This window comes from Lissotriton helveticus, chromosome 1_1 (genome assembly GCF_964261635.1).
Source record: "Lissotriton helveticus chromosome 1_1, aLisHel1.1, whole genome shotgun sequence".
Classification (NCBI taxonomy): Eukaryota; Metazoa; Chordata; class Amphibia; order Caudata; family Salamandridae; genus Lissotriton; species Lissotriton helveticus.
Genome location: NC_136057.1, coordinates 1,327,986,047 through 1,328,007,272, shown reverse-complemented (window position 1 = coordinate 1,328,007,272; position 21,226 = coordinate 1,327,986,047). Strand labels below are relative to the sequence as shown.

The 21,226-nt window shown below is 44.0% G+C and overlaps 1 protein-coding gene across 3 annotated transcripts in view; it reads right to left on the bottom strand.

Annotated features, from left to right (window-relative positions):
• The window catches only part of LOC144823654 (dehydrogenase/reductase SDR family member 4-like), a 302,940-nt gene that overhangs the window by 265,835 nt on the left and 15,879 nt on the right, over positions 1–21,226 (bottom strand). Inside the window, exon 1 of one of the 3 annotated variants that reach the window (XM_078682364.1) lies at positions 14,829–15,154. The exons of 1 other annotated variant lie outside the window; for it this stretch is intronic. The gene's annotated coding sequence lies outside the window, so the exon portion shown is untranslated. Of the gene's footprint in view, positions 1–14,828; positions 15,155–21,226 lie in introns of those variants that run through there. One more of the 3 variants, XM_078682348.1, reaches the window with a different exon arrangement.

Here is a 21,226-nt window from a genome sequence, read left to right as displayed (position 1 = left end):
TGCTCCCCATCACTTTAGGGATCACTACCACTCTTGAAGTGGATTCCAATCTGTTTATATGAATTATCAGGGGAGACTGAATCCACTATTATCTCTCTCCCTCCCTCCTCTTGTTATGTTTATGAGCAGTTGCACAGGCAACGTAAAATGGTAATAGATAAATGCTATCCAGTTTTGCCGCCTTTTCAGCAAGATGCAGCAAAAGAGCTTGAAAAAGATCCGTTAATGGCGCATTTGTTAAGTTCGCCATCCCCCTATGCGCAGAATGCTACAGCACCTCCGCAACCTTTAGCTGCGCAACCCATGGTTGCATTGCCTCCTGCTCCTCCACAGCACCCACCAGCTACTCTTCAGCTGGCTCCTGCTCCTCCGGTGCAGCCTCCTCAAGGGCCACCGGCTTTTACATCTACTCTTCCTATACTCCCTACAACTTTGACTACTATATCGACTACCACTCCTGGTACTTCTCCTGACACTGCCTCTGCATCTGCCTCGTCTCACTCTGCCTTCCCTCTTGTCTTTTCATCGACTTCTCCTTCTGTCCATCAGAGAGTGGCTAGTACTGTTACTAGTATTCTGTATCCTTTCTTTGGTGCAACAAGTGTAACTCCTGACACAGAGCGTAAGCAGTTGCGTAGTCAACTGCCTGATTCTAGGGAGAAGGAAACGTTGAATTGTTTGGCACATAAATGGGTTGCTGACCCGGAAAAGTATGATTTAGAATATGTTATGGATGTCTTTAACCAGTGGGAAACATCGAAGCAGAGATACGTTTTTGAGAAAATTTGTGATTTTCTGTGTGAAGATTTAGAGGAAAAGGATTTGGACTCTAATCCGCCTGAGTTCAGCCATGTACGGTTTGAGTTTTCAAAAGGCGCAATTGTGGGTTCAGATGTTAGGAAAGCAGTTGCGACGTTGTTGTCACTTAGGACTGAAGGTGTTTCCAAGTCGTTGTTTGATTCTGATTCTTCTGTTAAGAAGAAGGGAAGACAATATCCCATGAGAGAAGTTCCCCCACAATGGAGGGAAGGGGACCTAGCAGCTAACCCACCTATTCAGCCTCATTTTCAGCGTGTGTGGGTACATGTCCCATGGAAGCGAGCTGAAGTTTTGGCCCTTAAACAGACATTGCCTGATTCCCGTAAGAATCCTGCAGGGTATTACAAGGAATTGTCACAGACTGCAGGTTCATGCATTATGAATTTAGCCGATATCGATATGTTATTTGGGAATGTTGTTCCACAGCCTTTATGGGGAAAGATTCGTCATGCAGATCATGATCAGGAGTTAGGTGACTCATGGGCTAATATTGCTGCTACAGATGCCATACAAATTGGTGGTGCTAAACCTGAGCCTTTAGTAGCAGAACTTCCTGGTAAGATAATTGATTACATGAAAACTATAATGCCTGCGATGCGTGTAAATTGGGATAAGTTGTCTGCATGTAAGCAGAAGAAAGATGAAACGGTGTCTGATTTCTTCACCAGGTTTGAAGAAACGTTTGTCGACCACAGTGGTCAAGATATGAGCACAGAAGGTGGTCAGTGATTGTTCGTCGATAAATTCGTGCACAATCTGCTTCCAGAGTTGTGTAAGAAGTTGAAGGATTCAGAGAGTTCTTGGGCAGTTTCCTCTTCAGCACAGATATTGGCTACTGCACAGTACTACGAAAATAGAGACAAAGATGAGAAAGATAGAGCAGAAAAGAAAACTAAAGAGTTGAAAACGCAGGTTCTGTTACAGCAAGCGTATCCGCCACATGGTGGTGGTGGCCAGAATAATGGTGGTCAGAGTAACTATCAGAATAATTATCAGCAGCCTCAACAGTATCAGAGGAACTCACAAAGAGTAGAGTATACTCAGCCATGTGTCCCTGTAGGTCCCAACCAGTGTTCGTATTGCAAGGAAGAGGGTCATTTTAAGTATAGTTGCCCTATTCTGTTACAGCGCGCAAATGGTGTTTCTGGCTCAAGAGGTAGAGGTGTTCAACAAGCACCTAGAGGTAGAGGACGTGGAAATTTCCCCCAGAACGCTCGTTCCCTTCCTCCCCAGAATTCAATGAATAGGTTCGATCAACAGAATAACGCATCTGGTAGGACAGCTCAGTACTATGCTGATGATTACTATGCAGAAGATGAACATTTGGAAGGTAATGATTGCTAGGCCAGCCATAGACAAAGAGAGGGAGTTGTTTCAGTTCCAGTAGATCAGAGTGGACCATACGTTGAGGTGATTACATCAGGTGTGTCAGAGCCTTTTCTGTTGGATACTGGTGCTACAAAGAGTTCTATTATGCACTCCAAACTCCCTGGCGCACCTTTGTCTGGCGAAATGAATGTTTCAGTAGGTTTTTCTGGTGCCCCGGTTAGAAATCCGATTTCTGACCCTTTGTCTCTTTCTGTTGGTCCTTGTGAATTCGAAGCACCCCTTATTCTGACAACAGGTTGTGGTGAAAACCTGTTGGGATTGGATCTGTTAAAAAGATTGTATGCGACTTTGTACTGTTCTCCTTCAGGAGTACAACTTACTTTAGGTAAGAAAGTGGTTTCCTCAATGTATTTGTCAAGGGATAAACTTCCAACAGAATTGTCATTGCTTCCTGATATTCTTTGGGCCACTGGTCCTAATGATGTGGGCCTTTTGGAAATACCACCATAGGTTGTGACATTGAAAGCCAATGTTAGAATGCCACGAATTCCCCAATACAAAATTTCTAGTGAATGTGAAAAAGCTTTGCTAGTGATCATTTACGATCTGATTGAAAGAGATGTGATTGAAGAGACAAGAGGCAACGTTTGCAATAGCCCTGTTCTGCCTGTTTTGAAACGAACTGGCCCTTCCCAGCCACCTGTGTACAGATTTGTGATTGATCTTAGAGAGGTGAATAAAATAGTTGTGCCACAATTTACAGTTGTTCCTGACATTACTGCCCTATTCACTATGATTCGAGCTTCTGCAACTTGGTTTTCGGTGATTGACTTGAAGAATGCTTTCCTCAGCAGCCCGATTGCTGAGGAGAGCAGGGATATTTTTGGCTTCAGTTTAGGAGGACGAAGCTTCCGCTTTAAATGCGCTCCCCAGGGCTACTGTGAAAGTCCATCAATATATAGTCAAGCTTTAAAGACACAGCTTGATTCGATTGTTTTACCTGAAGGCGCTACCCTCATTCAGTATGTTGATGACTTGCTTGTTGCTGCAGATTCTGAGGAAATCTGTAAAGAAGCCACGTTGTCTTTGTTGCGTCATTTGTGTGATCTGCATCACAAGGTGTCTCTCTCAAAATTGCAATATTGTCGACAAGAAGTGACCTACTTAGGTCATCTCTTATCGAAGGAGGGAGGGAAACTGACCCCAGAAAGAATTCAGGCAATAGCGAAATTGAGTGTGCCAAGAACACAGAGAGAAGTGCATGCTTTCTTGGGTATTACATCGTACTGTAGACAATGGATTCCAAATTTTTCCTTGTTGGCCAAACCTTTGGTGGCATTAACGTGTAAAGATACACCCAATCCCGTTCCTTGGTCTGAAGAGTGTCAGAAAAGTTTTTCTGAATTGCGCGCAGCATTGTGTTCGGCTCCTGTGTTGGGTACCCCCAACTACAGTAAGCCCTTTACATTGTATGTCCATGAGAAAGAAGGTTGTGCGTTATCAGTGTTGACACAGTTGTTTGGAGACAAGCAGCGTCCATGTGCGTATTTTTCGTCGACTTTGGATCCAGTAGCTAAAGCATTGCCAGGTTGCTTAAGAGCCACAGCAGCAGCAGCTGTTTCTAGTCGACAGTCTGCTGGTTTAGTGATGAATAACACCTTGATCGTTATGGTTCCACATGCAGTGGACACGTTGTTAAACAGAACCAAGACACAGCACTTAACTAGTGCTCGATTGTCAGGTTACGAATTAACCTTGTTAGCAAGTCATGTGCACATAAAAAGATGTAACACTCTAAACCCAGCTACGTTCTTGCCAATTGTAGAGGAGTTAGATACTTCTGAACAGCATGATTGTTTTCTTAGAACAGAAGAAGAAACGAAAGGGAGAATAGACCTCTATGATACTCCTCTTGCTGAATGTGATGGTACATTGTGGGTGGATGGTTCATGTTTCAAGCTCCTGAATGGTGATACGACTGCAGCATATGCTGTCACGACTTTGCATACAATTGTTGAAGCTGCACGTATCCCACATAATTCAGCTCAAGCAGCAGAGTTAATTGCACTTACAAGAGCATGTGTGTTGTCAAAAGGAATGAAAGTGACTGTCTATACCGACAGCCAGTATGCATTTGGAGTGGCTCACAGTTTTGGACGATTGTGGAAAGAACGTGGGTTCCTGACTTCGCATGGAGCTAAGATTCAGCATGGTCAGTTGGTGAATGAGCTTCTTGAACCACTGACCTTGCCTCTGCAAGTTGCGATTGTGAAATGTAGTGCTCACAAGAAGGTGACTGATGATGTTGGTCGTGGAAATGCATTTGCTGACGAAATCGCGAAAGAAACTGCAAGGAATGTGATGAGCCGAATGTATGTTGCAGGCCCTGCAAGATGGGTTGGTGATGTTGGAATGTGTGAAGACACGGTAGAGAGTGTGAAGTCTATTCAAGCTGAGGCCACAGAGAAAGAGTTGAACATGTGGAGAGAAAGTACGGGTAGAATGGACGCAAATGGTTGTTGGGTTGAATTGTCAGAGCATCAGAGATGGTTGTTGCCCGATGCGTACGTGCTTGCAGTGGTTACAATGGCTCATGGAATGGCTCACATCAGCGTGAAAGGGATTGGCAAGTTGTTGGCTCCAGTGTGGCAAAATGCTGGAATTCCTAAGTGTGCAGAGAATGTGGTCAAGAATTGCATGGTGTGTCTGAAACACAATCCTGGTAGGGGAACCCCAACTCCAGCTGGTCATTTTGCGCCTCCTACGTATCCGTTTGAGGTTTTGCAGCTAGATTTCATCCACATGGAGAGGTAAAACAACTTAAAATACGTAGAAACCACCGCAATGGAGCGCACACCGCTAGCCCCTCCTCCGGATCGCCCCTCGGGACTCTGGTACTTGTAGTTCAATAGTGGGTCACCCAGGTGGGTGCAAGTCGGTACTTGTTGGACTGATGAATCTCTAGACCCGATACATGCCCCGGGTTTTTGGGTGGTTTCAACTTAAAATACGTACTCGTTGTTGTTTGTGCCTTCTCAAGATGGGTAGAAGCATATCCCCTAAAGGACAATACTGCCTTGTCCACAGCGAAAGCCCTTGTGAAAGAATTCTTCCCCAGATTTGGAATGCCTAGAATGGTCTGGAGCGATAATGGGAGTGAATTTGTGGGTCGTGTGATGAAGAAAGTATGTGAAGGGCTAGGCATTCAGCAAAAGTTTCACGCTGCAAATCCCCCCCAATCAGCTGGACTAGTAGAATGTTATAATGGCACGCTAAAGTTAAAACTAGCCAAGATTCAAGCGAGCACTGGTCTTAAATGGCCTGATGCTCTACCCTTAGCACTCCTATCAACGAGAATGACTGTGCATTCGCGAGTGGGACTTAGTCCATATGAGATTGTTTTTAGCCGCCCGGCCAACATATGGGGAGTGCCAAGGCCCACAAAGTTCAGTGAAATCGAACACCCTGTTTTGCTTGACTATTTGTACGAATTGACGGCTAAATTGCGTGTTTTACACCAACAGGTCCATGACTCTCTGCCTCCGGTCTCTGAAGCTCCAGGCCATCAAATCGATCCTGGATCCTGGGTGCTGGTCAAGAACTTTCAGCGAACAAAGAACGACCTGCCCAGGTGGACCGGCCCACACCTCGTCCTTCTTTCCACAAGATCAGCTGTTCGAGTGGAGGGGAAGAAAAACTGGATCCACGGTATCCACTGCAAGCGGATCCCTCTGCCTCTGCCATATGACCGGTGGGTCCAGGAGGGTGTCACCGACTCAGAAACTGAAACTGTGCCACGTTTTCTGCCTTTCAGTGACACACGTGTAAAAGGAACACTTACTGGAAAAGAGAGTGACAATATTTTGCAACCAGCTGTGTCACCATCAGTTCGATTGGACACTACAGAACCTGAACTCCTTTTCCAAGATAATGCAATACCAGGAAAACAAAGATACAATCTGAGGCCGAGAAATACGAACTAATAAAAGTTGGTTTTTTCCCTCCAAGTACTATTTTTGAAAGCGCAGCTCTCCCATCTAAGAAACTTGCTTATTTTTGTTTTTCGAACCGCCATCCGGGTTCCGCTGCTAGGGCCGCGATTGCCCAAAGTCTTTGGGGTGCAGCTGACGAGGTTAGGTCGGCAGTTCTGGTTGGTCCAAGGGAGTTGCCCTAGACTGACAGAAGCATCCCTTAGCAGAAACAACCTCCCATCGCGGGCAGCACTTTAGAGAGGATAGAGTTTTTCGAGATGGAGAGACCTGCCAAAACAATGAACTTTAAAGCCAGAATATGTAAAATGATGACAAAGAAAAGCGTTTTGATATTGTGCATTTTCATGTTATTCAGTATGATAATGTTTTAATAGGATATTTTTATTCTCTTTTCGAGTAACATTTGCACCCACTACATCGCCCATACCTCCTCCTACTGTTTCCTCTCATTCTTTTCAACCCCTTCCTGAACATGAATCCGCTAGGAGATTAGAGTTCATTAATAACTCCTTTGTTCAGCTCTTGCACCAACACCAACTAGTAATGAACACAACTAACTGTTGGGTGTGTGGTCTTATGCCTCACACAACGGATAAAGGTATCCCTTATCTGGTCCTGCCTTTCAGCCATAATGGTTCTGTGTGGGCATACAGAACAATGTTCATATATGCACGTGAAGTCCACTCCCTACGTTCTGTAAAAGACAATCCTAAGAATAGTGCTCTGGTTAAGGGTATAGTCGACATGATTAAGGAAGAGATTTCTTATGAAACTACCCCCGAAGATGAGACACTTGCATATATAGGATGGAACGTGACCGGATATGGAGCTATTCTGAGTGAGAAACAGCAAGCTAAGAGATCGTCCCCGATTTGGATTGTACCCCATCAGGGTCACCTGTGTCTGCAAGGTACTGGCAAGAATCCCAGAGCTCAGTTAGGGAAGAGTATCTGTACTGAAACGTATGTTTTTGGGTCTCAGACTTCCCCTGCGTTTTTAGCAGCTAAGGGTACCTATTTCATCTGCCATGATAGAGCCTATACATGGTTGCCCCCTGACTTTTCGGGCTCATGTTTTGTTTCGTTCCTGTTGCCTCCCACCTACACAGCAGTGGCAGATTACCACAAGGCAAGGGTAGTTAGGGGTGTCTTGAGTAAAGAAGACACTGCAGGACAAGAATTTGGGGACTTCGTAAAGGGTTTTCTGCCGTTCTGGGGACCCATGGTTAACAGCAGGAACATAAGGCAATTGACAAGGGTGTTTGAATCCACTGTAGTTGAAACTGCTGGTGCCCTTAGTAACTTGACTGCTGAGCTCCAGTCGGATCGTCTTATGACCCTTCAGAACAGGGTCGCGTTAGACGTCATCCTTGCAGACCGAGGTGGGGTATGTAAATGGATCCAATCGAGTTGCTGTGTTTTCATTCCAGATAACGTTCCAACAGTGTACCAGACCATCTCCGAACTGCATAAGATTTCCGAATCTATTCATGTGGATAAAGGAGATTGGTCTTTGATGGGATGGTTCTGGGAACTGATATCCGGCTGGGGATGGAAAATTCTGATGGTCATTGGGATGGTCTTAGCCATTCTTTTCCTGTTCTGTCTGTGCGTGCAGTGTGCTCCTGCAATATGTGGCCTCTGTGCTACATCATGTGTACGGAAACCTGTATCAAGAGACGAACTAAGTACTAGAATGATGTTACAGCAACATCTCAATGACTTTAGGAATATAGACCTGGACTCAGATTAGCATGAGATTAGGTTAAATTGCCTATGTAAGGGCAAAAGGAGGGTTTGTAGTCCTGAAAATTCTGGACTAGAGAATTAAACTTCATCATAGCATGACGATTTTTATATCAAAAGACCGAGAATGGCTAGTACACTATGTACAAGCATTTTCGTCATATTCGAGTGACGATTTCACCTCGAAATCGTCATTTGCGTCCTGAACCCTTGGCTTCCATTTTGTGTACCGCAGCCATTTAGTGAGTTGCCCTCACATAGGCAGATGATTATGCCAAATTCGATTCCAAAGGACACGTACACCTTAATTGACCTTCCTGTGACCTGGGCAAGCTGGAACATTTGCCCCAGGCCAAACCTGTTTGGTCAGTTCCTCTCCCAGTGGCCGAACGAGATAGCATCAAGGCACAACATGCCATAAACCCTTTTCATCGCACACACACCCTGCCTAATCTTGATCACACCTGTCCCTGCTCTTTTCTCTCTCACTTGCTTTATGATGAGGAGGTGCCCGGTTTTATTGGGAGTACACCGATATCTGATGAGAATGTTGGGCCTTGCCGGGTAATTTGTTGTGGGCCGGACGAACTGTGATGTGGGCCTGTCATCATGACTCTGCTTTTCCTTTGTAGTGAAAATATGTGAATGGTATACTGTAAATCTAAGAATGTTTGCCTGAAGCTTAATATTTTGTATAAAAAGAGAAGCCTGGCTTTGTAAGATTGAGCAGTCTCCTGAGAATATGCATCCCGTGTTGTTGTACTTCTAGGACGCCTGTTACTTGGTTGCAGCCAATAAAATCGATCCTTGACTTCACCTAGAAGACTCTGAGTTTCTGTGGTCTAAATCAGGAAAGTACTCGAGGTCTTTGGGTGTGTACCCTGACACCACTGGGTTACCGGTTCGGTACCGGTTCTGAAAAACCCAGTACCTCATAGTTTTGGAAGATGTTATGAAAGTCCTGTTTCATTTGTAGCAGTTCCCAATGTTTCCGGATTGATTATTTGATTTTATTGCTTTGAATGGAATATTTAGATACGAAAACAACACGTTCCCCTTCGGTTTCTGAATGAACTTTAGTAGCTAGCAATTGTAGTCGATCCTTGGTTCGCACTCTATTTTCTGCCATTCGGGTGATAGAGTTGGGATAACCTCTTTGAGTGAATTTATTAACGATGATGCGACTGTCTTCCTCAAACAAATTTTCAGATGATGCAATTCTTTTAGCGCACAAAAGTTGGGAATATGGTAGATGCTTCTTGAGGCTCATTTGGTGGAAGCTCTGAAAGTGTAGATAATTATTACGGTCCATCAGCTTGGTGTAAACAGAGGTCTCTAAGCCATTGTTGGTGATTCTGATGTTCACATCCAAAAATGCTATTTGGGTTTGACTTATTCTGTGTGTGAATTGGATTCTCTAGTTTACTTTGTTAAGATCTCCTATAGCTGACATTAGTTGCGTCTCCGACCCTGTCCAAACCGGGAAAATGTCATTAATAAATCCGTAGTACGCTTTCAGTTTGTCTTGCCACTGAAGGTTTGAGAGGATGTAGTCCGATTCAAATGTATGCATGAATAAATTAGCATATGCCGGAGCAACACAGTTGCCCATAGCTACTCCAGAGAGTTGGATGAAAAATTTATTTAAGCATCTAAGATAGCTGTGAAGTAAAGTGAACTGCATCAGCTCCATAAGAAATACTTGCTACTAAAGTTCATGCAGAAACCGCAGAGGAATGTGTTGTTTTCGTAGTTAAATATTCCATTCAAAGCAATAAAATCAAACAATCAATCCGGAAACATTGGGAACTGCTACAAATGGAACAGGACTTTCATAACATCATCCAAAACTATCCCATATTTGCCTATCAACGCACCAAAAATCTACAACAATTGTTGAAACCACACAAAAACATCACTGAAACCACATACAAGGGGACAGTCCCATGCCACAACTGTGGCAACTGCAATATTATTATTAAAGGTAATACCATCACTCATACTACTCAGGGGACCCCCATCAAACTTAGAGTGAACGCAACGTGCAATAACACTAATGTGCTCTACATGCTCAAATGCCCGTGCGGTCTCCCGTACGTGGGTAAAACAGAAAGAAAATTTAAAACCAGACTCACGGAACACAGGAGCAACATTCGCACTAAAAGTCTGAAATCCTGTGTGGCTGCGCACTTTGTTAATAATGCACACAACGTCAGCCAAATACGATTCATGGTGTTGGAAACTGTCACCATGGCGGAAGGTAGAGACAATAAAAAGTTCCTACTTCAACGTGAACTTTACTGGATGGACAAATTGAACTCCCTTTATCCCAAAGGGCTTAATGAAAGACTGGAATTTAGTTGTTTTCTATAAAGCCACCATCAATGCCTGCTACTCTGGACTATGTTTCTCTCTGTCCCTGTGATCTTTACACTGTCTGGTTTCCAGAGTACTTGACTGTGATCCCTTTTGTGATCATATTTTTTATTTGTTTCCCATTAGTCTGGCTTATTTTCTCTTTGTTGTCTCTTTTATTGTTTTACACTTTGTTGCTTTCTCTTTTTTTCATTTCAGTTTTATTTTTACTTTATTTATCTGTGTATCTCTACCTACACCACCTATAGTGAGGTGGTGAGGTCACTCCCCTCTTTTACACTGATCACTGTCTGTATATACTTTCACCTTATTCATTGTACAGATTAGGTGTGTGCTAGTCACTATTAGTTGTTAGTATTTTTTCTCTAGCATTTACACTCGATTTCTTTTGCACGTAGTGCACTCGACTTGTGTCCTTTTTCATTTTTTACACCGTTATTTATCTTCTGGGGTTTCTATAGAAGCGTGACTTTCCCTCTAAGTCCTCTCTATATATTTATAACGCAATCTCACTCACGATTGACACTTCCGGCTTCTTCGTCGGAGTGTGCTGAGCGTCTTGCAGTCCCTGCTGCGTTCCATGCACATTGGTTTACTTACAGTGACCTCTTTCTAATCCATAGAAGACGCGATGTTTAACTATATGCCTGTAAACATGTGGATTTTTGCTGCATGTTGGCGTTTTTTGCCAATTCACACGCCCGCAATTTTCACATTTTTCACGTGAGTCACCATTAGTTAGCTCTGAATATGTTTGTGATCACGATAACTGGCACTTATGCATGATCCACATTCCTTGACTTTCAGCATATATTTACTTGGTTTGTTTTCACCTGTAAGAACCTGCACTGCTCCTAGAATTTTGACGCTGTTGAGCACATTTCTGTTCATTTTCTTCATGTGCTATTCTAGTTTCTTTCGGTCCTGGCGTGAACTTTTATCTCATCCGTTGCACTATTGTTCACATTTCACTTTTTTCATTCAGCATCTTATTAAGCCCCACCCCCGCGCTTTTTTATCTTTCTGTCCTTCATTCTTTCTTTATCATACACTTTTGAATATGATTCTAGTTATCCTTAGGGTACTATAGCGATGGCATTCTCGCTTGGATAGAGACATATTGGTTTCCCTTTTGTTTATTCTTTAGATAGCCCCCAGAAGAAGAGCCTTTGCTCGAAATGCATCAGGGAGAGATTTGCAATGTCTTTCACAACATGGTAATGGATCTTTGAAGAATTAAGAATGTGCTCTATTGGAATTAATGCTTGATGTTGGATTACCTTTCAAAGGCAGTAATATGGAAAGCTAAAGATTGAATAAACCTGGGATTATCACAGGACAGCAATTCTGTTTCTGTAACTATTTGTTTAATCAGCGATCTCTATCGCACAGGAGTGCTCTAGATTCTAACCTTTCCCGGGGAAGGGTTTTCTGTTTGGTTTATTTACAGGCGCCTCTATGAACAGGAGGCGAACATCTGTAGCACCCTAACCATTAATACTTTGGTATAATTGGATCAACAAGATTACCTGGAGTGCGACTGCTTCATCCATTCTTTTATTAACTGGAGTCATAAACATGCTTTTAGATCTTAAATTCTTTAGAGTACCCTTCTCTTTTCTGGACTGTTCTCCAGCTACGTTGTTGAAAAAGTGTAATAATCTCAAAGTGCGCATGAATTTGAATAAGCTTATTTCAGGCTTCAGCTCATTTGAGTGATAATTCGGTACAAAAGAATTCCTTTTTTGTAGTTATTGATTTGTACAGTAGTACATTTTATGTCGTGAAATGTTGATAACTAAACTCATCCTATTCAGTTTTTCTTCTGGCTTCTAGTCTGTACTCCCAAGACTTTTTGGGCAGCAGCCTCTTCTGGTCTTTTGCTTTTGGGCGGTCTATTCTCTAAAAAAGAAAAACCCTGGTGTGTCTTGTGGTGCTGTGCTGGGAATGGGAACACTCTGACCATTATTAATACCAGTGCCCATACTACTACTTTGTTTGATCTTGTTGCCATTGTCTTTCACAAAGGTTGATGTTTCACCTTCCGAAAGTCACAGGACATGTCTACTTTGTCTCTTTCTTTTTGTCTCTGTGGGCCCGATTCACAGAACTAACTTAAGACAAAATCCTAAACTTACTACTTTTGGTATTCACGGAATGGGATGTACGTCGTTACAACGCATGCTTTTACAACCCATGCCTTTCCGAGGCAAGTTTTACAATGCAAGTCGTTACAACGACTTGCGTTGGGGGCGCTGGATAGTGAATAGTTTGATTTACTATTCCAACTCCAGTCCCCGTGGATAGTAGGGAAGGTGTTGGATAGTAAATTAAAACTATTCCCTATCCTAGAACCCCCCCAGCGCAAGTTGTTATAAAAGTTGCGTTGTAATGGTTGCGTCGTAAAGGTACTTCGTTGTAAAAGTTGCGTTGTAAATGCTGTTCCCCCACAGAATGCACTTACTAATTTTGGTATTCACAGAATTCACTTACTACTTTTGATATTCACAGAATGGATTTACGACTACTAACTTTACGTCCGCACTCGGGCTGGAAATTCCGGCCCAGAGGTGGAGCTTCTGGCCCGGAGGCGGAGCTTCCGCCTTGGAGGTGGAGCTTGCGACCCGGAGGCGGAGCTTGCGGCTCGGAGGTGGGGGATTTAGCCATGGCTGAAATCTCCACCTCTGGGCCAGAAGCTCCGCCTCCACACTGGGAGCTCCGTCTCCGGGCCACAAGCTCCACCTCCGGGCCGGAATTTCCAGCCCGAGTGCGGACGTAAAGTTAGTAGTCGTAAATCCATTCTGTGAATACCAAAAGTAGTAAGTGCATTCTGTGAATACCAAAAGTAGTAAGTTTCGGATTTTGTCTTAAGTTAGTTCTGTGAATCGGGTCCTGTATCTTTCTAGCACAAAATTCAGCCCAATTGTAGACTTTTCCAACTTGTAATCAATAGTATCTCAGTTCGATTTTATAATCCTACTATCATTGATGTCATGGGTGTGTCTGTCGAGCTGAATGTTGATATCTCTTAGAATCTTCTCTTAATCATCTTTCTGGACTTTGTTAGTTATTTCATGTTTAAGCTGGATTATCTCTAGAGTCAACTCAACAAGCATTTTAGATAATTCTTCAATTATGAACTGTATCTGATCTAAGTGCATAACTTGAAATGAGTCGCATCCAGGTGTTTATAATGGGGCACAATTGGGTTGTAGCTGAAGTCAGTGGAAGTTTCTCTCATTGGGGCAATATGGTGTTCCGTGAGGAATAGGATGTACACTATGGCCAGTGCTGCAGAATTTGGTCCTGGGGAACCAGGTTCAGCCTTAATGACCAGTCCACCTGACCACTCTCCTGAGGGAGCACATTTCCATGCTAGACCTTTGAAGGCCCACTATACATTAGAAAACTTTGTGTTAGTACCAGCAGGTGGGCCAGAGCGATGGCAAGTGTGGGTTAACCTTGAAGGCTTGTCCACCACAATCCATGCTGAAGTTCACCTCCAGTCTTGGAGTCAGGCCTACGAAGCAGCACACCCTAGAACGACAGTGACTCTGAAACTGAAGTCACATGACCCTTGAGGCCAGTCTGCCCCATCCATTGATGCCTCAATTGACCTTGCTTCAGCAGCAGTAGTACAGCTCACAAACTAATGAAGGATTTGCATGCACACCAAAATAAGTTTGCAAACTACACTGTCTCTGTGCTTCATGCACCAGCACTTTTAACATGTGCTACCTGCTTTGGTGCCATTGGGATTATGCAGCAGTGGAGGACAACATTATGTCACAGTGTTGACTAAATTATGTAGGAAATGAAGGCTGCAGCGTAATGTGGTACATTCTCTGTTACTTTATTATTTTGCCATTTTTACACATGCTGTCTCTACAAAGATGTTGCCTCATTTGTACCAGTGTAACATACAAATGCAGCAGTGAGAAAGGTGCCCAATCCACCTTTGCAAAGTGCCCTTCACTTCGCAGCAGCACAAGTCTTATTTTTAAGTCACTTTTGATCCCTTTGAGCCACAAACAATTTTTTTGTTAAAATCGTCAGATTATGCAGCAGACGATGCATTATGTGCCAAATATTTGCCAAGTAGGATATTTTGCCATTCATGTTTGATCTGCTCTTGTGGAAAAAGGGAGAAGTGCTGATGACAGAAACTGCATGGCTCAGAGACAAATGTCTTGTGATTCCACTTTTAAGGGTATTTGGGATATTCTGTGAATGGAAACATATCCCACTTTGTGAATGTATTTTAATGTCAATAACTCATATTAAACCTTAAATAAACATGGGTATCCATTGGCTGAAATAAATAACATAATAAGCTGTAACAGGTCAGTGAAATGAAATACTAAAAGTGAAATGTTTTGCTTTTTCTGACCACCCCTCTTACTCCACCCACTGACGAGTTATTCAGGTTATTCCCTCCCTCTGATTCTCCTCCCATAGTCCCCCTACTGTTTTTTACCTCACTTCGACTACTGAACACCCCCAATATTTGTAGCCCCGACACTGGGACTTTGGCACCGGGCCTATTCACTGTCTCTACCTAACTTACCTCAGACACTCTCAGCTTTGCTCCTAATTTCGTCCCTGTGTTCTGGTTGTTGGGCTGGTTCCGTTACGTCTCACCGGTGAAAGTGGTCTGTTTGGATGCGTTTTGCTTTTTTCCTTCTATGTTTCTGTCCGGTTTCTTTTTCTTCTACGACACCGGTCCACTGGTTCGAATCGACAACACGCTCCTTGGTCAAGCAGGGAGTGGCCTATAAATGTTTAAATCCCTCTAGACTATCAGAATTTTCTGTGTGCGCTCCACATCTGTTCTTATTCACTGCAGATGTCTCCAACGGAGCCACATTTTTTTTGTTCACATTTAATTGCAGTTCTTTTCACAACCCCTTGGATTGTGTAATGAATCATGACTTGTGGTGAACGAAACCGGTTTGGCGCCTCCTTGCAGGCTGGAGGTTGCACACGTGAATCATCCTGTTGCTGTTGCTTCATGCCTTGCAGTGGCGTATTTCACAATGCGGGTGCCCCGGGGTGTCCCAGAGACACTCTTACCTCACTGAAATGCGTCGACCTTAGGTTAGGTTGGCATTCCTGCCAAGTTTCCAGTTTGCTTATGTCTGACATTTTTAGGTCTTTCTGGACTTATGTGTGCCATTGCTATGCATTATGTATGATACTTTGAGTGACACTTTATTACGGGTTGAATAAAGCAGCAATCATGTAAGTAGTGACCCTATTTCTTTGTCGGGTAGCTGGCCAGAAATGGCCTTAAAACAGACGCAGCATCCCTGATATGTAGATGCAGTGGTCTTTGGCAACACCTAGGAATGACCGAGGGGGCGAGTTACTCAAGACCGTTCCAATAGACAGCTTGCCACCTTCAAAACACCTCCCTCCCCACACGCAGTGACATTATATGACTGAGGGGGAGTGGTATTTGAGATGCATTATGGTGAACGGTAGGATGTTGTTTCCCCTTCTAGGGAATGACACATAGTCAGAAGTCTTTCACTTACTTAAGTATTTCAGTAGTTTAACGCGGAATGTTTTTTAGAAGCAAACAAATGTACAATATCACCCCCATATATAGTTTAGCAGCATTGCAGCTGAGATTTAAGGGATGACATGGGACACCTACCCGGCACTGCAGAGTAGTGAAACTTCGACGACATCTGCCTGTATAACACCCATATTTTTTGGCCAGGCCAGCGAGTTATCCCGAACATCTGCCAGGTGGTCCCATCCTGTGTACCTTCTCCGAGTAGTAGTGTTTTTTAGCAACATGACCAGCACATAGCGGTGTGGGACTTACAGCCTCCCTTTTTTTATCGTTGCATACATGTGGAGTCACTCAATTAAAAAAAAATACATATTTAAAGGTAAGTGCAAGTAACAGTAGGCAGCACACTATGACGCATTACTTAATATAGGTTGGAATGCTCTTTAATCAGCAATCTTAACACTTTGTAGAGAAATATACGAACATCCCTGTGGACAAACTGCAAAAGAAAATAAATTATCTGTGTAAAGACATACAAGTTGAGTTTTAGTTAAATATTGTGATCATTCTGCTTGAAGTAGTTTACTGCCAGCAAATGATCCTTGTGAAGCACTAACTAAGGCTCACTGAAGTATAGTCAGGCCACTGGAACTATGCGATTGTGCAGGCATGGCATTTTTCGCACAGTTATAGATTTCCCACATTTGCCACATAACCCATCAACTGCTGCATAATCCGCAGATTTTAACAAAACTCAAACGGTTCAAAAGTTACTAAAACTCAGCGATATCTGATGCTGAGCAGTTAAAGGCCCTTTGCAATGGTTGACTGACCAACTTTATGTTGCTTATTGCTATATTTGTATGTTAAACTGGAACTAATGAGGTGTAAATAATGCCCAGACCGTGTTAACAAGTGTAAATATGTCAAAATAATGAAGCAAATTGTGCCACATTATGCACATAATTTATTCTTTCTTGTCGCATAATTTACTCAGCCCTGCCACATAATTTGGCCCTCTCCTGCCTCATAATTCTAGTGGCCTTGGTTAAGCTGACACATGGCCATGCTGGACAATCATCAGTGCTCTGCACACCTCTAAAGTCTAGTTATTAAAATGCAGGTGACCCTTGGGGGATGCTGACGGATGAAGGGAGGGATTGATTACCTTTTTCATAATCTGTGAACTTGCTGCCGCTCTGAACCACAGTGGACTCTTTTGCACAAATATCACATAAGTTGTTTACTCTCTTTAAATGGTGAAAAGCTGCAATGGCAGGGTGTCTGCAATGCTTTCAGCTCTTAAGGGGGCCCCTGTTATAGGTGTACTGCAGCCACCCGGTGCAATGTGTTCATCCCGAGCACAGGCGATGAAGTCTCATGGCATTTTGGCATAGGGCAGAGCAGCAAGGCACCTTGTTGTGCTGCCCTATGCTAACGTGGAAGGGCAGTACTGCATCATTTTTAAGCAATGAGGTGCATTCCTGTCCTTTCTGCCTGCGCTGGCACAGTTTTGGCAGCCTAGCACCAAAGTAGGCACCATTGCACTATGGTGCAGGGCTGCTTCCATTGCAGGCAGGATTGTTTTTGTGCAGGGAGGAGTACCTTCATGCACAAAAGCAACCTAGGCTTATTCCTCTTTCCATGTGTGCTGCAGAAGGCAACACATACGGACAGGGCCATACTGGCCGGAGAGGGCACCAGCCGTATCCCTGGTGAGCCGCCAGGGTGGAGGCCGTTTCTGGGCCCCTTGGTGGGCGTTTTTGTTTCGGGGGGCAGCAAAATAGGCCCCCTGTAACAAAACCGGCCGAACTGGTCCTAACAAACGGCTCAGCCACAACCCCTCCCCCCACACCCAGGGGGCTGGCTGAGCAGTTTGCCAGGGTTGGTTTTGGTTCCCAGTCCGGCCCCGCATACGGAAAGAGGAAAGACGAGGAGAAACTAACATATTTCTCCTTGTTACACCTCACCTTGGGAGGCATACAGATTTGATGCTTCCTCAGGTGTACATCAATTTGTAAATCTGTGGCAGCATCAAATTCCATGGGTGGTGCCTGGGAAAACCTACTGCAACACCCTTGGAATACCTCCCAGGCGCAGAGTAAGGCAACGCAGTGATTTGTGCTGCGTTGCCTTTCTCTTGATTCATGAGGCCACACAGGGTGGCTTTGCATGGCTTCATAAACCATTATGAGAGCCCTGAGTCATGCATGTAACACTTTATGTGATGCAAAAGTGATGCAGGGGAGTCATAAATAAGCCCCTAGATGAGAGTAGCTGACACTTGCTTAGGGCTTCTTCTTCGTTGCATGGGTGATCAGCAGACAGGACAGTCAACTCTGGATGGAGGGCAGGGAGCCTGTTCAAGACACAGGAAGCTTGCTCCAAAATAGTGGCAAGTTATGGCAGGAGACACAGATTGTATCTGACACACACCTGAGTCCCATTTCATAGAGAAATAATTGGCCACATTTACAAGCCCATTGTGATGCAGGGGGAGCACGTTTTATGATGCACCGGCAGCGCAATGGGCTTGCCCATATTTACAAGGCCACGTAAAGTCATCCTGCATGACTTTTAATGGCCTCATAAAGATGGGCCCCTTTCACGCATTACTGTGCATGAAAGGGGCATTCCATGGGTGTTGCTGTGGGTGTTCCCACAAACCTGACACATTCCCAGATTTACGTTTTGTAAAGCTGGGAATGTGTCATAATCCTCCGCCTCCAGTGTGGCGCAACAAGGAGGAATACTTTTATTTCTCTTTGTTTTTCCTCTTTCTGTGCATTCTGTGCAGCCATTTTTTATGCAATCATCCCCGCAATGCAGGCACCCTTGCAAAATGATGCAAGGTTGCCGGCGCTGGTGTATGGCATCCAATTGTGCCCAGCGCCGGGGAAAACACAAGATGTGACGTATTGTTGTTAATATGACTCATCCTTGTGCTTTTAAAATTACTCAGCTCAGCACAGTAAAAGGGCTTGCGAAGTCGTGCTGCCACATTTTTTAGTAAATGAGGCCCAATATGTGTTTCATATTGCGAGTCTCCCCCCTTATAAATCTTGCAGCTTCCAATACTAGCTCTTCAGACACTGCAGTCTTATGTCAGGACTTACTACTGCCGTACCCTGCATCGGGCGTTTCCCCGGGAGGCTGGACGGGTGGGGGCCAGTTTTGCAGCAGCGGTGCCGATTTTGTTTCTGGGGGCCAATTTTGCAGCAGTGCTGCAATATCAGCCCCCAGTAGCGAAAGAAGCAAGCAAGCATTTCCAGCCTCTCTGTGCTAGGCAGGAGCTGATCCAAGAAAATTGCCAGGGCTCCTTTGGCTTCCCAGTCCGGCCCTGTTCGAACTGCCTGTGTGAATCCAGCACCACAACTGACGCGTTGCAAAGCAACAAGAAGGCACACAACCCTTAGTCATGCAGTGTCGTGAACCAATCAGAAGAAGCAGGGAAATGGATAGAGCATGGACAAAGCCAAACGATACATTTTCCCACAAAACTCTGACAACCCTAGCCATCAGCAGGTAACTGCAGACTGTTAACAGGCTGCATCTCAATCGTACTTAATGGAAATAATTATTGTACAAATGCGAGTGAAGCAAAACACCTGCAACAGAGATGAGAGCTTTATAGTGTGTGACATGGAAGTGACAATGCTGTAATGGGGAACTAATGAGTAATTTGCGTTAGTTTAACCCCTGATGCGTGATTCTTGGCAGTGCTGGGGGCACACTTGAGGTGGAGCACTGGACAAGCTGTCTTAGTTTCACTGATGTCCTGATTATATCAGTTCTGCACCACATAAGCACAATCTGAAAATACATTGGAGGATCCGAGTAAGAAAGAAGAAGCGATCTTCCTCGGCCATTGGTACTCAAAACTACTAGAGGTGGGTTAAAGTGCATAATCTTTTCCCATGAAATTTTGCATTATTCCATAAAAATGTAACAAAGTTATGCTTTTAGAATTAAACAAATGTTTTAGTATCTCCCATGGCTTTTCACTCGAGCAAGCACTTTGGGTAAAACAAAAAGTCTAGCAAGAAGCACGATAGTGGTTCGTGAAAACATTTCTCTTGGTAAAATATTTTTGTGTGAAGGAATCTCTCGTGCAAAAAGTATGCAAAAATGGCGTAATGTGAAATTCCAAGTAATTTTGTAAATTTCGTTTCACAAGACATTCAGGAATTACATGAATTTCACCTTCATAACTAAAGTTTCTCCAAGACCAAATTAAAACAACACAGATGCCTCCAACTGTCTCTTATTGACAAGAGTGTCCAAAGAGCCCACACCTGCCATACAGGAAGACTTTCTGCTGCCTGTTCAGAAAATCTCAGGGAAACTTAAACATCTTAATCTATGTGTAAGTCATCCCTATACCTATGTGTAAATTATCGCACTGAATGTCATTCACAGAATGGTGTGTCAGAAAAGTCCCCTGGAAAGCTCTGATGAGCGTGCTCCACGCCTTGAGTTCCCCATTGAGTTTTCTGTGGGTATTTGACTTTTTTCTGCCTCAGCACACATATAACAACCATGTGTGTGTGCTGGTGGCTTCGAGTGATCCAAGCGCAACCCAGAGCGGGCTCCGTGACTGAAGGGGGGCTCTGTGTGCACCCTCCTTTACAGGAGCATCACCACTATTAGCTCAACATGCTGTAAACAGTGCCATCAGCAACAGATTAAAGTGGTGGGATAGGCTTATTTACATTCTGTCTGACAGAGAGACGTGCCTACCAGCCTCCACTGTGCTTGTAAATTGGTCTGCTGTCCTCTGCAACCAGGCAGTTCGCTCCATCTATGTTGGAGTCGGAGGGTGAGCATATGTGCGTGCATGCATGTGTGTGTGCGTGTGTGATCCCTGTGCATAGTAGGCTGCGCTTGGAGTTTGTATCCGACCATTAGCAATGACCACAATGAATCTATGTAGATAGAACTGAACATAGAGTTTTGTAGAGAGCCAAGCACAGCAATGTGACTTTCAAGACTTCTCCCCAACACTTTTGATTTCACAGCGCCTTGATGCCCTTGGGTGATTGTTGCGCTCTATAAATCAATCAAATCAAATCAATCAAATCAAATTTGAAAAGCTAAAGACTTGAGGGTGTGGACTATAGAAGACAAATGGCCCATTTGTGGTGCATGGAAAGCCATTGCTCTCTTTGTGCTCCACTCTTTCCCAAAGGGCTTCCCACATCAAGTTACCCAGTGGCTAAGCAGGAAACCCTCTCCTTTTGTGCCCTTTTTAGGAGTCCCCTGAAGTGAAACTACCAACTCCTCACCAACTTCCTTCTCACACTTCAAGGCGTAGACCATGGCTGGAATCTCTGCGAGGAGTATGCAAAAGTAAGAAACTGCCTTAAATCAGCCAGAGAGGTGGACTTACAGAATATGCAAACTCTGTTTGAGAACTGAATAGAGGTTTGGGACAGAAACTACCA